Here is an 18,858-nt window from a genome sequence, read left to right on the forward strand (position 1 = left end):
AACTGAAAGTGACATTGAGTTTTATTATTATTTCATACACGGAACTATTATAATATATAGCTACTCGCGTTCTCTTTTGTTGAAGGGAAAAGAAAAAGCACTACGATCGCTATACGTGGATTTTTGATTTTATAATAAGACCTAACACATGTAATACTGTAGGATATTCGAGGGCGCTAAACTGCTGAGTACAACTTGAATTCAATGAATCTACGTTTATTGTTTTATTGATCGTTGGCGTACGCCAACCTGTACGACGTATTAGACTCGTAACCTCGAGATCATTAAGAACTTATAATTTAGACACTCAAGTCGAATCGCTGTGGTTATCAATTATCATTATGATATACTGCAGTGCAGCAGTGTTGTTTCCTCATATTTTTTTGGAGGCGCACGTTCGCCGTCGTCGGTCGCCAGGCGATTTTATGGGTATTCGTTATGGTGAGTATACCTATACCTACCTATATGTACGTATAGAGTAAAAATGAAAAAGAGAAGAATCACATTTTCCACGTTTTCCCCTTCGAGTCGCAACGAACAAAAATCGAGTTATTTAAACAAATCGTCAAAAAAAAAAAAAAAAAAAAAAAAAATGAAAAATGTTTAACGTTGCAATCTTGCGATCTTCTATTACCTACTCGTCTTTGTGATACGTAGTATTCCCAACAGCGCCGCGGTGGATCTGAAATTGCCCGAAGACGATCGGCGGTACCGCAGCCAAACCTTCGCATATAATTTATGTTATGCCATGCGTACATAATATATTGTTATTATATGTATTATTATTATAATATTTGACGAACGTTTTGACAACGGAACGTTTTTCCGGAACGAGATTTCGGCCCGGAGCGACGCGACGACATGATCTATGGTACGGGAGCGCGCTGCTCTCAGATATACTGTTGCCGCCCTTTCAAGCACGCACTCACACACACACACACACACATATATATATATATAAATATAATGCGATAATACGCCGTGCTTGCGCGGTACCCGCGTGTCGTGGTCATCATCAGGCTTGGGCAGTATCTTCGATACAAGTATCTTAGATACGTATCTTAGATACATTTGTATCTTGTATCTTGTATCGCGATACAATTATATGAAGTATCGAGTATCTTGTATCGCGATACTTCAAAGCAAAGTATCTTGTATCTAGTATCTCGATACTGCATTTTGAGTATCTTGCCCTTGGAAATTATTTTTCAGTACCGATAAATCATAAAATAAAGTTATATATAATATATGTGATATATATAGATATATATCTGTAGACTGTGACACACGAACATTGAATTGGATTTTACGTCTGTACCTTATTAGATATCCGTAATTTTACATGTATAAACGTATAGTCTATTATATTATACCTTTCGCGATAAAGTAGGTATTAAATACGATAAAATTAGTAGATTAGATTTTTACACAGACACTGTCGGCTACAAAGGTGTTCTGTGGACGTCATTATGTGACGAACATTTGCTCTTTACATACCTACTAAAATATTTATTGTCAGTGTGTTAAATATTATTATACTAATATGTCTGAAGTGAAAAATAATTTGTCTATTCCACTAATATTGGATGGAAAATATTTTAAAATAAAAAAACTACCAGAGACGGAAAATGAAAACATCAAAGCAGAATGTGTTCTCTGCAATGATGCTAAAAAAGAATATAGCGGCACATTAAGATCCACTTCAAATTTTCGCATTCATATCAAGGTAAATTTATCAATTATTAATATTTATTATTTATTTATATTTATTATTTTATTAATTATATAATTTTTATAATTAATTATGTAATGTTGTTTTAAATTTCAGAGAATTCACATTAATGTTCTAGAAGAATTCGAGAATTATATTAAAACTGCTGTTAATGAACGTCGTTATGTACTATTTAAATTAAATTCAGACTGGCTTATACTCTTATTTATTATAATATATTAGGATTTAGGACATTATGTTATTACTAAAATTATTTTTATTATGTATTTATATAATTTTTAATGTAGAATTATTATTTAATTGTTCTGTAATTGTATTGTGATTATTTTTGCATTGTTGACGACAACGAGATTATGTAATGTCGTAATTGATTTATTTTATTATTACTGAATAAGTGTCAATTTTTATTATTTTATTTGGTCATCCCCATAATAATAAATATATATATTTTTTTAAAAACAGTGAATCATTTTATTAAAATGTATCGAGTATTTAGTATCGAGTATCTAGTATCGCGATACTCTAAAGCCAAGTATCGAGTATCTAGTATCGCGATACTCTATAGCCAAGTATCTAGTATCTTGTATCGCGATACTCCAAAGCAAAGTATCTTGTATCTAGTATCTCGATACTGCTTTTTGAGTATCTTGCCCAACCCTGGTCATCATCATCATCATCGCCGTCCGTATTAATTGTTGTCGTCCTCTCCTCCCGCACGTGGAATTTTTCTTATTCAAATCTTCCGTCCGTCCGACTGTCACGGGCGTTTTTTTTATTATTATTATTATTTTTTTTTTTTTAATAAAATAGACGTAATCCCGCGAGAGAGGTTGTCATAAAAAACAAAAACATCGCGCGTGTACGTATCTGCAGCATATATGTATAATAATATACATAATATACATACCTATACATAATATGCATGCACAGTGTGTATATTATGTAGGTATATACTCGGCACACCGTACACACACATGGTCGTCTTGGGTGGCGGTGCACAACAATATATATGTGTGTGTGTGTGTGTGTGTGTGTGGCGTTTGTGTGAGTGTGTAAAATATCTTTACATTATTATTATTATTATTATTATAATACTCGCGCGCGCGCGCAAATGCGTTTCTCTTCGCCGAGGAGGATTAAATGAGATACTGCCGGTCAGGCAACTGGTTTTGGATTATTTCGTATTACTACGTGTATTGTGTAAAATATATTGAAAAAAATCAAATTAAAAAAAATAAATAAATAAATAAAATAGGTACTCGGATACTTATTTTTAATGTCGTAAAATTATATTGTGTATAAATATTTTATTAATGTAGGTATGTATTATCGTACACACAATTAATGATTATTAATTAGTTATACTCGTTATAATATATAAGTACTTACTATAAAATATAATAAACGTTCTATAATCAACAATATGTTGTAATGTGATTGCTTATTGGTTATTACACAAATCTTGTTTGCATTTTATTATATTTTAAGATTTTACAACGTTTTATAACACACATTTTAATATTATTTGTTAATTATGTAATTATCAATATAAAATACAAATTACTCTATCTATAAATTATAAATTATCGAATATTGAATACATACATATAATTTATTTTATCAATGATATTATTTTACGAAGAATAACTAAGAAAATACAATAATTTTATTAAAATAATGAAGCTATGGCTGAATAACGATTTAATATTCTACATTACCTATATTGATGTGTAAATGTATAGGTAAACACGTTCATTTTATGAAGTAATTGTACCTAATATTAATTGCAGGTAGAAGTCCAATAGTATGGCAGTGTCCTGGATTAACGTATATTGGCAAATCAGGCGCTTGCTCTTAGACTAGACAATGGAGAGACTATTTTTCCTTATGCTAATGATTTATAAGTAATAGGTACCTAGTAGCTTAAAATTCAGTTTAATATTACTAAGAGTATTTTATTTTAAAAAATGTACCTAAGACCGTATAGTACAACAGCTATTATAGTATCTGTTTTATATCAAAGTCTGAAGGTATTATGCACAGTATACACGCTATAAAGTCATATGATTTGCTAAATATTATTGGTTTAGAATGTTTAGATGAAATAGTTCACAAAAATATATTATAATAATTTATTTAAACTAAGTTTTCATGTTTTTTTTTTAACTATAGATACGTTTATATGAATATTAATAAACAAACATACTTAACACTTAACTAGTAATTTATAAAATACTGAAATATTGTACTGCATATTAACACTAAAGATCATAATATACTTTTAAATTTTGAATAAATGTACTCGTTTACATATTATATTAGTTTATATAAACAAAATATTGAAAATTTCAAAACATTTGTTTAGAAAGTAGAAGGCCTTACAATATGACATTAATATATATGTTCCTAGGATTATGCTTAAGTTTATGGGCTTAATTCGGCCCTCGAGGCAAATTATGCGCGTGTCTTTGACAAATATGTACAGAAGTCGCTGCTTATTTGGCTCACGGTAATAATTGACTCATTCGTTAATTGGACACAAATAGGCTAGTTTAGAGTTGCACGTATACTATAACACATAGAAAAAATAACTTACTACACTGTATTACTGTAGTACATGATCTATATACGTGTATATATATTATTCAATTTATAGCAACCACAACTATACAATGTATTTTATTAGTTTGATCCATCTTATACTTCTGACTGAGTACTGATACTTCATAAAAACTAATCAACAATTATAGTTTTAAAGCTCAACTATCAATTATCATAACATTCATAACCCCATATGTTTATCACTATAAATGATAAATAGGTACATCTTCTTTAGATATATAGCCAGAAAATATGCCTAGGTTATTTCCTAAGTATATAAGGATGTACACAATATTCAACAGTCTTAGATATCAGTAAAGACAGTTGACTGACATTTTTAAAGTTTCTTTTATGTTTTTCATCAGTTTTTCTTGTGCATTTTATTAATTTCACTAACAAGTAAAATGTAAAGTTATTTCCATATTCCTAGAAATGGCACAATAACTCACTCAATGACTCAACAAAAGGTATTATCACCTGTTTGAATTATTTTTTAAATTTATAAGCAACAACACGCAAAACATTTACCTGCGGGTGATGATTTCTTAAATTGATAGTTTATATCTATATAGGTATAAACATTTGTATTATACATTTTATAAATAACTATTATTGCATTATACATGCGTAGACGAAATCACCCTAAAATCGTTAGATATAAATGACTCATTAATAACATGCAAGAGGTCTATATTATGATACCCAACTAAAATCGAGTAGTTTATCGTTTAGAGAATGGAGGATACTATAATAAAGGATAACCTAATACAATAATATGGTAAATATATATGAATGTTTATCGAGAAAAAAATGAATGTCAAACGCATTAAACTTAATCTCGTCACTATTGCGAACCCTGCAGCTATTAAAGCGACGGTTATTATTATAAGATGTATGTATATATTATTATATCAACAAACAAAACAAAAAAAACCCGCTGTTTTAAATTGTATTTTTTTTATGCGTCGGCATAATATAGTAATTATTATTTATTAGTGTCGCGTATAATCTTAAAAACGTGTAGGTACTTTTTTTTATTTTAATATAAACATGGTATACACATTTCGGAATAGATAGTAATCTGTTTTAAAACTAGGTATGTATTTGTATAATATATAACATTATAATATATTTGTAAGCATACACAACGGAATTGTGTGTGTATATATTATACTTACATGCTAAAAACATTCAAATACACGAATGCTCGTATATATTATAGAATATAGATAGGTGTACGTACTATACGTGCCGACGGTAAATGACGAAATACGAATGAAATTTAAGTCTCTAACCGATATATATATATATATTAATTATATATTAATTATATATGATACGTATACTATGTATGACTAGCGTATACGCATAATATTTTATTCACTGTTTTGGTATAATGTTATATTATATGCTCGCGCTGCAATATACACGATTTAATACATAATTCTGTAACGCAAAATATAGTATGTACACATAATACATGTATTATATTATATAGTAGTATTATAGTTAGTATATATCTACACGCGTTATCCATAATTATTAAGTGTCAACATAATATGAATGATAAAATGATAATTCTTCGTTTGGGCGATTACAAAACTCGTCCGACGCCCAATGGCCTGCAAAGATTAGTGCACTCTATTATATATTATTATAGTTGTAATCATGTACAATGCTCATAGTATGTATACTAGATAGTTGATACTTATATTATTTTAAATTGAAATTAACGTATATTTATATCTATTTTCGATGAGGCTGTGGTGGGTGCAACCCTGCACCTCCTATAGACACGCCTATGATCCAAATATATATACATAATATCCACAGTAATAATATGATTCGAAACCACGTTTAAAACAATTCCAAATAAATGTATGCAACTTTTAACAATAGATACAACTGTGAAAAATGTTTCTATTTTAACCAACTGTTGAAGAAAATCAATAAATACACAACAAAATAGTTAAGAGTAATTATTGAAATTTGCAATAATAGTCACTAGTAACAAATTTTAAACACGTCTTAATCATATACATGAAGCAGAGATGGGTAACTGGCGGCCAGTGGGTCGCATCCGGCTAGCATACCTTATTTATCTGGACCGTATTACATTTTTAAATTATTTTATAACATTTTAGTATTTATGTGTGTTTTATTTTATTACCTATTTCGTTTTGTAAGACTTAGATATGAATTCGTATCTAGTATTGAAGAACTTCAGCTAAATTATTAAACTTATAAACATATGTTTTTAAAGGCATAGCTAAAATGTCAATTCGGATACCTAATTATTGTATTTTATAAGTTTAGTCGTGCGCTAGCTGTTGGTTTTATTATTTTCTTGTTTAGTAGCGTTTTAAAGATGTCCGATAAAAAGCGTAAAATCAACGATGAAAATAAAACTTTTTAACGGTTTATGGAAGAATAAATATTTATTAGTGCCTATAAAATCAATTATTTTTTTTAATTATCATCTGCAGTTACACATTAAAACATAATATAAACATAAATAAATATTACTAAAACGTAAATTTTAAATTTTAATGACTTTTTTTGAGATTAAAAAATTGGCCCTTTATAGTAACTCCGAGTTGTCCATCCCTGATATATAGATAGTTAAAGATTTCAATTGCTAGAATAGCAGCGCATAATATATTAATATGTAGAGAAATGTTTCGCAATACATTCACCAACCGAAGAGTTTCTAAACTAAATTGATTCAATTCGTTTGTGTTTTAATTTAGCAATACACTGTTCATTATTTGGACGTAATCATATCATGAACTGAACGTGTTTATTCAATCGTATCGTATAGTAGTGGCTTTTTGTGATGTGTATACTGTATACGTATAATACTATATCGTCCGTCGCTGTCACGCTTTATGCGCTTGTATATTATATCGATCGTCCTGCAGTGAGGGGGCGGAGTAAAATGTGAAAACGATCCTCCCCGACTCGTTTATAATAATAATAGTAGTAGTAATATAATATCGCTTTACAATAATTAGCAGACATAAACATTATGGTGCCAACGGAGCGCGCATCGATTTGTTTTTCATTATACTGTTTTACTCGGCTGCAGCAACATCGCGCGCGCGCACCGTTATTATAGGATAATAATAATAATAATGATAATAATAATAATATTATGATTATCATTTTTTCATAAATTGTTTTTCAATTAAAATATAACCACGTTGGCTTATCGCGAAACGTCACGTGGGACGCGTTTTACAGTGCTGCAACGGGTCTACGTCGTAGGAAAAAAATTTAAATACCGAATGGTTACTATCGATGTATTAAAATAATAATATAATACGTACAGATACCATGCAAAAAAAGCGTGAAATGCTTTCGACGAGTGCGCGCCATCGATTACCATTATGATGTGGAATACAGAAACTAAGCGTTCAAAAGTCAAAACATTAAAGATAAATAAAAAATAATGTCTTTTATACACTCACAAGTGACATTATTAATATCACATCATTATAATAATTATTTTTATTTATTATTAATAAAGTGGCTAAATGCGGATACATTGAAGTAAATATTCACGTGTTTATAACATTGTAATGTGTGTACCATGATAATATCATAAAACATATTAATATATTATTTAAATTATATTATTACAATATTATTGTATAATAAATGATAGTCGATAGACTAAACATGCGAGTTATTTTTTATTTTTAACCAGATTTTATTCAATAAAATAAATCTATATTTTTTTTTTTATAAATATTCGGATTATTGGACAGTGCGGCCCAATTTTGTACAATATTATTACGTACCTACTGGCTACCTGCAGTTATCATATTTTTTGTTTAGGTATAGACATTTTTAGCCCTCGTTAAATCGTTTACGGACAATCTGAATTTTTAAACGTAAACGCATGACCGCGTTATTTGCGATACGTATAGCCATGTACCTATAGAACTTTTATTGCATGACGCATGTTTATGCATCATCCATTGCCCTACATTACAATAATTATATTAGATCAGCCCAGTGTCCGTTTAGTGATAACAAATATTGGTAATATATAATTATAATTATATGATAACTATTAATTATTATTATTCACTATGGGTTACTTAATACTTTATAGTATATACAGATGTTCTACAATAATAGCGGTGACTAATATTATGTTATTTGCCTTACTTGCGATTGAAAACCTTTTGTTTTTTTTTTCGTACCTATGCTAAGTACCTCTTAATGGCTAATACACGTTGATTTATCAAACTTTTAGAACATGATATACAACCTATTCTATGCATGTAAAAGTTGTTTTATTTATTTTATTACTAAATATAATATAATAATATATTATATTATTTAATAACACGTGATAAATAATATATATTATGTAAAAATAAATGTAAAATAAATGTCTTTATATGTAACGTTTAAAACTTTGTTTTAATAATGACAGTCTTGGTTTTTAAATATTGTTAAAACATAATTTGCCGAACTCGATGAAATATCACCTACTATCGACACAATCGAAAATTGTTTTTAAAAATGAAACTGGATGATTAAAATAACAATAATGCATTAAAAAAAAAAAAAAAAAAAAAACAGTTATAATTTCAATATCAAAATCTTAATCTATGCGAAAATATAATATAGCTTACACTACTTAAAGATTTCTGGTGCTTCTATTTATTAGTTATTACTTATTAATTATTATAGCTTCTAAAATAATATCTCAGAACCTTTATTGATTTTATTTAGATGATCTGTTAGATTTTCATTTGTTACTTGAATGTATTAATTGTATTTTTGGTACAAAATTTAATCAGTTTACATTGTAAGTATCAATGATATATTTCAAGTAAAACTTTGGCTTTATTTTCATTTAAGTAATCCATACTGCTATCTATTATTTTATTAACCACCAATATAGCCTATAGGGTTAGAATATTTATGATCATAAAATTTTGAAAATACATATAAAATCATTAAATTATGCCCTCGAAATAATAAATAAATACTCGTTAGTCGTTTATAACTTTATGAAAAGCGTTATAAATTGTAATATTTATTATTGATTTAAAATAGAGTAATCTATTATACATTTTTCTAGATAACATTATACTGCAGCATTTTATATAAAACTGGTTTCATATTCACGTGTTTTTGCGAGTTGTAACACGTTACAAATTAAAAATTAAAATAATATAAACCAGGGGTGGCCAACATGAATAGGTTTCCGGGTCACATAGACAAATACAATAATACTAAGAGTCAAAATGTTTATAGACACATTATACATAATTTGATAATTTTTTTATAAGTTAATACTAAAAACATTAAAATTTTTGATTTTATAAATAAGATCACAATGACGAGTCATATGTGGCTCGCAAGCCGCAAGTTGGTTACCTATGTTATAAACTATTAGGTACTACAAAATAATTATTGTAGCTGTACAAATTTTAAGAAAATAAATGTTAACAAAATCGGAGAATATGATTCAACCATATTTGAGAGAACAGCTGAAATTTTTTTTAATAATACATGTGTTATAGTTGTGTTTTTGTGATATAAGTTATTGTGTAAAACTTAAAAATGCTCTCTATTGAAAAAATAAAATTTAACATAATTTGGGAGTGTCCTAACAATATCCAACATATTGATTGGTTGTATTTCATGGTATATGTTTGTAAAAGCATGACTCATTTGCGCGGCGTAAACAAGCACCTGTACGCAGTAAATTTAGTAATGAAAAATATATATTTTTTGTTATTTTAAATTCAAGAAAAAAGTCTTACAATATATAAAGTGTATATAAATTGACACGAATGAAAAAATATTGTTAAAAAAAATGTTTCATAGATAAAGTGACCAAAAATGCAAGATCATAGAAGTTATAATTCAATATAAGAGTTTCTATTATGTCATACCAAAGGAATTTATAATTATTCGGCTACTTATGTTAATTTTCTAATAAAAATCAATAACACATAATAGAGTAGGTATACAAATATAATAAAACATATTATACCGAATTTATAACAAAATATATTTTAATGATAAATTGTCCTGATATATAATGTAATAAATAGAAATAATTACGTTTCACAATTAAAATAATACTGATCATATACATTTTACAAAGTTTTATATTTTTAGTGAAAAATTGTATTTACGCGATCGATAAAAGTTGATTAGGAAAATAATAAATATCCGACTAAGTTCAAAGGTGTGTATATATGTGATTATTAAAACTGCACATAACTAATTCAGTTTTTGAATCGAATTACCTAATAATTATACATTTTATACATAATATATTATTTCGAGTATTGTAATATTTTTTGAAAGTTTATCGATTAAGTCAGCCATTGGAAAATAATCGGTACAAAAGGATGATGGGTACGTGTTTATTCTCCTTTTCTATAAAATTTATTACGCAGCTGTTTTTAACTTTCAATGTTATATTCTGGCATTTTAATACACATTTTTAGTAATACTATTATAAAGTAATTATTGAAATTTTAAAGCTATTATATTATACTCCGCAGTTCAAACTTCAAAGGTGTGCACTCACTCGGTGGTTTCAACTTTCGCATTTAATCGTGCATTAATGATAGGCGAGTACCTACCTACATCGGCCTGCTATTATTCGTATTTCTTCTGTTGTGTTTTAATTAATTAATAATTTAAAAAAAAAAACACGTAGGAGATAAGAAGAGAGCTGGGAGGATATGAAATCGATAATTTCTCGTAACGCGTATGGTATAATAGGTACCGTACGGCGTACGTGTAGTGTAGCTTACCTCACGTGAGCACGCAGTGTACACACTGTGTACAAAAATATACAACACATGGGTAGCAATGAGTATTCTCACGATTTATGCATTCACTGCTATTATCTCTATACTTACATTACCTATGTACAATGACTATATTACGATACATATAATGCGATATACCCGCGATACAGGCGCACATACGCGTAGGTAAATACGGTATCTTAATTCTCGTCCACGTGCGAATTCGTTGTTCCCACGATTCCCTCTCTCTCTCTCTCTCACTCTCGAGCTTTTAGCGTTTTCATATTTTGGGAAAGTTTCGAGTCGTTTTCAGTTTTGTCGTCATCGACGTGTCCGCGTCGCCAGACCGCACAATTGCAGACGAAACGTTTGCGCAAAACTATATAATATTTCTTTTTCGTTCCCAAATTATTGGCCGATAGTCGACGACAGGAGGCCTATAATAATACTATTATTATAGTAATAATGTGTAATGTAGGTATACACGTCAAGACTATTATAATAGTTATAAGTTACCTAACACAACGTTTGATGGCGAGAAGGGTTGGTGGCGGGGCACACGGACGTTGTTCCCGAAAATACTATACCTGAATAACTAACCAATTATACTTTAACCGTATACAATAAATATAGACGTACCTACTACCAATTATTCCGTTAACCGAAAAAAAAAATATACAAAACCATTTCAGCGGTACACAATATAATTATTATCATGGATTATACAGGTATACTTTATAGTGCGCATGTATATGTGACTTTTATGATAGAACGTATAATAATATTATATTGTACTTAAATAATGCACTGCACACACATATGATGGAGGGGTGATTGGGTACTGCTACAGTCATCGGATATTGAATGCTAAGTTATTATAATACATAGCGTGTTTTAGAATTTTAATCGAAATTTTTCGATATTAGGTATATATTATATAATTTTGTGTGAACGTTACTCACCCATTATATTATAATTTGAGTAAAAAACGCGCACACACACTTAATTTCATTAAAACATGTGTACGTTTAGTAAAATTATTATTATTATCATCATCTTTTTTTTTTTTTTAATGGTGGTTATAACTTATATTAGTTTGAATGTCATAATTTTATTAAAATCCAATGCACTTCAGACAGATCAAACAAAAACCATAACAATGTATTTAAAAAAACTTATTTTAATATAACATACCGATTTCTAGTCTTTTATACTAAAAACAATAATTAAAATTATACAAACACGATGTAAAAATCAATTACAGATATGTATTATGCGTAGAAATAGTAATATAGCTGGAAGCTATTATATACAATATAGAGTGCTTGATGAACAATCATGCTTACCCCTCCTCTCATTTTTCATTTTTCCATTCAGTTATAAATTTATTCAAATACTGATTTTTGGATTTTTAAGTTTACCATGTTTATCAATTATTTAGATTTACATAGCATTTAATTAGTGTCATATGTCACTATCGAACTATACATTTTCAAGACATAACTTAAACAGTATATTAAATCGAAATTTTTGTCCTCAAGTATAATTTATCAAATGACTAAATGTTCCAAAAATCAGAATTATTAAATAATAAAATGGAGGATGAGTAATGCTCCAATTGAGCATGTTTAATAAAATAGTAAATCACTCATTTACACTGTAATTATAATCTAAATGTCGTAAAAATAATTAAAAATATAGTTCAACATGCAAATTCTATTTTAATAATTATATATTATTGGCAACTACTTTATATCTATAATAGCTACATCTAAATTACATTGAATGATAACATTAAAAAATGTATATATTTATCGCATAAATATAATAAATGTACACTGAAATCAATCTACATCTACGGATAAAAAAAAAAATAAATACCTAATTTGCATCAAATTATATATTAATAAAATAAATAAACCATTTATAACTGTTAGTAGCTGGACATCAGTGAAAAATCTTCACATTATTAATAGGTATTATAATATTATTTTTATATATAGCGCATCTTGCATGCTTTACGTATACCTACGTGTTTTTTTTTTCTATCATACGGCGATGTGCAAAAAGTCCGCGTTGATTAAAAAACAATACGCTGGGAAAGGAAAAAAAAAAAATGATTATTTCATTTTTTTATAAAGCTGCTGATGATTCACTATGCGTGTGCGCGCACGTAGTAATAATTTATATTAATTCGGTGCGCGGGTTACCTATTCCTACTTATATACACGTCTTGTTTCTGTATTCGGGTACGGACACAATCTAGTTAAAACCCGTAAAATTAATACGAAACCGCGATGAGAAAAAAAAAACACATAATAATAGCAGGTTCAACTCTTATATTGTACACATGTGTATAATGATCACGCGGCTGTTATTGCTGCTGATATTTCGGTGCGTGCATGTGTGTGTGTGTGTGTGTGTACGAGTCAGTTGTCTGTACGTGACGTAAAAATGATTTGTTTTTAAAACGCTGTTGCCGCAAATACGTGTTTCGGCTTGTCAAAAAAAAAAAAAAAACTAAAATGAAATAAACGAACGGTACATTTGTTGTACCAGAAATACCAGATTTAAATCTTTCGAGAAGAAAAAAATGTATATCTATATAATATATTATAATATAAGTTATAACTATATGATATTCGAAACGGAACGGATTAGCAGGAAAAGAAATCGGATCACAAAGTATAATGGATACTACGTGTATATTTTTGTTTAGAGAATTTTAATGTGACAAAATACTATTAACTGAATAAACATTTTGTATTTGTATTAACGCATAACTATAATATACTGTAAAATCCTCATTGGTTGGTTTATGATATGTATATTAATTAATAGGGTTTGGGACTTTTTGAATTTGGATGTATTTTCGTGGCGATTGTAAATTATTCTAGTGAAAATATGCATACATAATTCGTTATAGTTTATAATTTTTTTTAAATTAAATATGTCTCTACATATTATACATTTTAATAATAATTATTAATATCATCTGTTATTTTCATGAATACCTTTTATTCAATTTTTTTTTTTGCATGTACCTACTAAATATTTTGGGACATTTTTTTGGCAATTTGAATAGCATATCCATTTACACGTTTTAAACACGATGCGTTTAGTTCCAAAAGTCCAGTCATTCCGAAACGTAATATGCGTGTATTTAATAATAATAAATCATTTAATTTTATTTAACCATACATTTTATTTTGTGAAATGTTTTTTAATTTATAAAATAAATAAAAATTACCACATTTGTAGAGTCAGAACTATGCTTATTATAGTCGAGGGGGTAGCGTCTAACTCATTATCGACATTAATATAAAGATTATTTCAGTTTCATTATTCATGTACGAAACACTTGAAGTTTTTTAATTAGCATTCAGATTCTTAATGCATATCGTACAAACATGAAACCAGAGTTTGTGTAAATTTGACGCTTAAATTGTAATTACTAATTTATACACCTCGGTATACTTATACAAAATTTAAATATTATAATATTAAATAGACAAGTATTATACACAACATAATATGTAAGTATATTGTAAATATTATAACATATTATATTATGTGTACAGTTTAATATATCTTTTTGTATATTATATAAAAAAAAAAAGGTTAGTAATTTTATTCAAACATGTTATGTTAAATTATGTTATTATGAACCTGTAATCAGCAGCTTAACTGAACATCAATTAAATGGAATAATGTATGATTTTGTTATTGTGACGAATATAAGTAATGAAGTTATAAGCTATTAGAAAAACCTTATTAGTCAAAGCTGTAAAAAAAAATAATAAAAATATTATCTAACCAATATTTATTTACATATACATATTTTCCATCGTCAGTTTGTAAAGTAGTTTAGCAAAACTCTGTCTATATATCTATTTATTGTATATATATATTATACTATAGACATTTTAAAAAGCATAAATAAATAATAATACATTAATATATAATTGTGCATAAACTACTACCTCATTAATAAAATACTGTAATTAGGTATGTTATATTTATACGCGTGAGTAATGCGCGGAACAGATATGTCGCCTGTGCCGAAAATAAAAGTACAACTTTTTCAGTTTAAAAGCAAAATATTTTTTGAAATCTTCAAATAACAATTTTATTTATTCACTTTGAGATCTTTTAATTAAATATTAAAAACGTTGTAAAAAAATATGGAAACGCAAAATACAATTTATCGACACATTAAACGGATTTGTAATAAAACGAGAAAACGTTAAATATATTATATATATATTGGTATGTAAAAAAAACAATTTTATAAAGTGCGATTTTTAAGGACGGAGCCTGAAGGGGCCAAGTGCCCAGACGACAGCTGTTTATTTTTTTTCCTGTTAAATCAGTCTCTGTGGATTTCATATTGATGTTCAAATTGTGGAATTTAATTTAACAATTTTTCAATAATATTTTTGTACTTTGAAAACATTTAAAAATAATTACTTAATGTTGATCTTGAAAGTATATAAGTGTTTTAAATAAGACACTTTCTTTGTTTTTTATTTTTTATTTCCATATGTACTAAATAAACGCATACCCATATAAATCGGTCTACTTTTAACACAGCGTGCTTACAACAAATATTATGTAACGCTTGATGCAGCTTCGTGGGACGGAAAATGTTAATGTTTTTAATCTTATAATTTAGGTTCGTTGCAGTGTCTTAGTAGTTAATGCCTGATGTATACACAGTGTAATGAACTAAGTATACATATTTTAAATAGTACTGTAAGCTGTATAATATTATATAATAATGGCGTTATCTTTTGATGGTCCTTAACCCTTCGACATTATTTATTTATGAGAAAAAGTTATTAATGTTTTTATTAGTGTAATCCGATATAGTAATATGGTAATTAATTAAAATTCTGAAAACGATTATTTTTTTTTTTTTTTTTCATTTAAAATAATAATCTACTTCTGCAGTATAGGTAGTACGTATAATAATACGAGTATGTAAGTAAACTACATAATACAGATTTATAATGATGTGCATGCGCATAAATTATGTATACTTTAAAAAATGTAATAATTTATGTTCCGAAACACATTGCCTGTAGTTTGCGTTGATATCATGTTCCTACAAAAGGCGTAATAATCACCTATATTAGGTATTGATATTGTCATGAATCGTGATTGTGATTATATTAATACGAATCGGATATTATTATCGATGGCTGAAAATCAAACGATCGGATTAGTATTATGTTATATTATTACATTTAACTGGCAAACATAATATATTGTATGTGTAAGATCCTTAATATATATATATATAATTTATATTATATATAGCAATATAGATATGAATATTAATTTATGTGATAAGCGATAGCGAGCATTTAATCGATTAATTAATTGAACAAATCTCTGATGCAGATGCAATATATACTTCAATAAATACGTTTTGGTACACCATAATAAAGTCTATTATATGGATACACAGAGTTATATAATATTTAAATAGAATATATTGTTATGTGCTATATAGTATAATAATTAATAATATATAATACACAAATGATCGATTACTATTTACTGTGACCATATTATAATATTCGTACATACTTAAACTTGTGTGAAGTTGACTACGCCATGTCATGATTATTATACAAAACATACATTAACATTATATACAGTAAATACCAATACTGTGCCCTTGATTTGCAAATTGTTACAACTGGTATAAAAATAATTTTTAACCTATATTTTTACTAAAATCGTTTAAAGAAAATTGAGAACAAAATTCACGCAACACCACTACACCAAGTCGACGTATCAATTAGCATTTTTTTTTTTAATATTTTAGGAATAAATTTGCAACTTATTTCAACCTTGTCTTTACCGGTGTATATACATAACATAATATAGGTACCTACTATAGTTGCGCTCTAGAAACTATTTAACAAATAAGTTGCGTCTGTATCAAAATAAAAAAAAAAAAAAAAAAATAATGTAATTGCCTTTAGCTGTGTCTAGTTTATACCTTTTTTTTTATAATTTAGTTTTGTTCCAAAAATAAATTGTAAAAATCGATTATTAGATGCATTTTATTAATATTTGCAAATATACGTTATAATACGCAGTACTACTGTATGCTAAATTTATATAAAGATATACAGAAAGTCAGAAACCTTCTGATAATTATACTTTTATCTAATTATTGCTAGCTAGTTTAGTTATTACATAACTACTACCATTTTGATTAGTATTTAATTTGGCATAAAGTATTAACATTATAAACAAATATTTGCATGCACTACATAAAAATAATAGTTTATATTTATATACCTATAATTTAACTGTCGTATAAGAAGTATGATGACTACGATGTGAATCTTATCGGATGACTGAAATATTTATGGTGTTTTTAATAGTGATGGGCAACGATATCGATAATTCGATACGATATCGATATTGTGACAAATTATCGACATCGATATTATTTTGTATTGTACGATATATCGTTATATCGAAAATAATATTTTTCAAGAAAAATACATGGTATTTACTATTTAGTATTTACTATTTGTAGGTTTTAAGCTATAATAAATAATAATAGGTGTCAGCTGATAACGTTTGGTGTACACTACGCGTGTTCCAGTGAAATGTCAATTATTGTACACTATTAATAATCCATTATAATGTTATCTAAAAAGGAAACAGGTTTTTTTTATATTGCCAACAATGTTATAACTTTTATTGAATATTATATTTAGCTGGCTTTTAAGAGGAATACGGTATAGTACCACACTACCACTGGATATTCCATAATTCACAGTGTAATTTGTGTCGTCGGTGTGATGTAAACTTCCGTTATTTTTCGAACATTTCTAACATCGTATAGTGATTACTGATTAATAATCAAATTATTACGAAAAGTTTTTTTTTTAATTGTTTAGGTAAACATAAAATTATATTTTCGATACGATATCGATATCGTACAAATAACGATATCGCGATAAAATATCGGAAAAATCTGAACGATATCGATACACAAAATTATATCGTTGCCCAACACTAGTTTTTAAGTACAGCAAATTAATGAAAAACAATAATTCGTACAATCGATTTAACACTATTCATGTAATGAATGATGTTTATTAATAAAATAATTCGTTGTCATAAATAATATTGTACACTTTACTTGTATCAAATAGCATTAATAAATTTACTTGTTATGAATATTTCATAGTTATTTAATAGTTTAACTGTAATATATTGCTATAATGTAATTATAAATGATTTAGTATACAAAAAGTACTATTTTAGTTAAATTTAAAATTAAATATTTTTTTTACTTAGTTTTTTCTTAATAAACGCCTTAAAGTTAAAAATCAAACATAGAATTCAAAATATTAATAACAAAATAGATAAAAATACATCGGTATTTAATAATAAATTAATAACAAATATTGACTTATTATAATAGATAAATATGGTGAATTTAGTAATAGAATATTAGAATAACATCAATAATTTGCAACTCCGAAACAATAGTTGCCGATTGAATTTACTTACTGTAAAATATACTTGCTTTGGGATGGAAATAATATGCACTTATATTTACGCTAGAAATTGATCTTTTTAAGTAATGAGATGTGGAAATAAATATACAATATTCTATTTCTTTGCAGGAAATATAGTTTAAGCGATTAAGTTGATAAACTTAGCAGCCCTGGGGAACTCTCTCTTACTAGGATT

At 27.4% G+C, this 18,858-nt stretch overlaps 1 pseudogene; it reads left to right on the plus strand.

Annotated features, from left to right (window-relative positions):
• LOC112597028 overlaps positions 1-18,858 on the plus strand; it is a 108,873-nt pseudogene that overhangs the window by 47,148 nt on the left and 42,867 nt on the right.

Source organism: Melanaphis sacchari, unplaced genomic scaffold (assembly GCF_002803265.2).
Source record: "Melanaphis sacchari strain LSU unplaced genomic scaffold, SCAv2.0 Contig36_pilon_pilon, whole genome shotgun sequence".
Taxonomy (NCBI): Eukaryota; Metazoa; Arthropoda; class Insecta; order Hemiptera; family Aphididae; genus Melanaphis; species Melanaphis sacchari.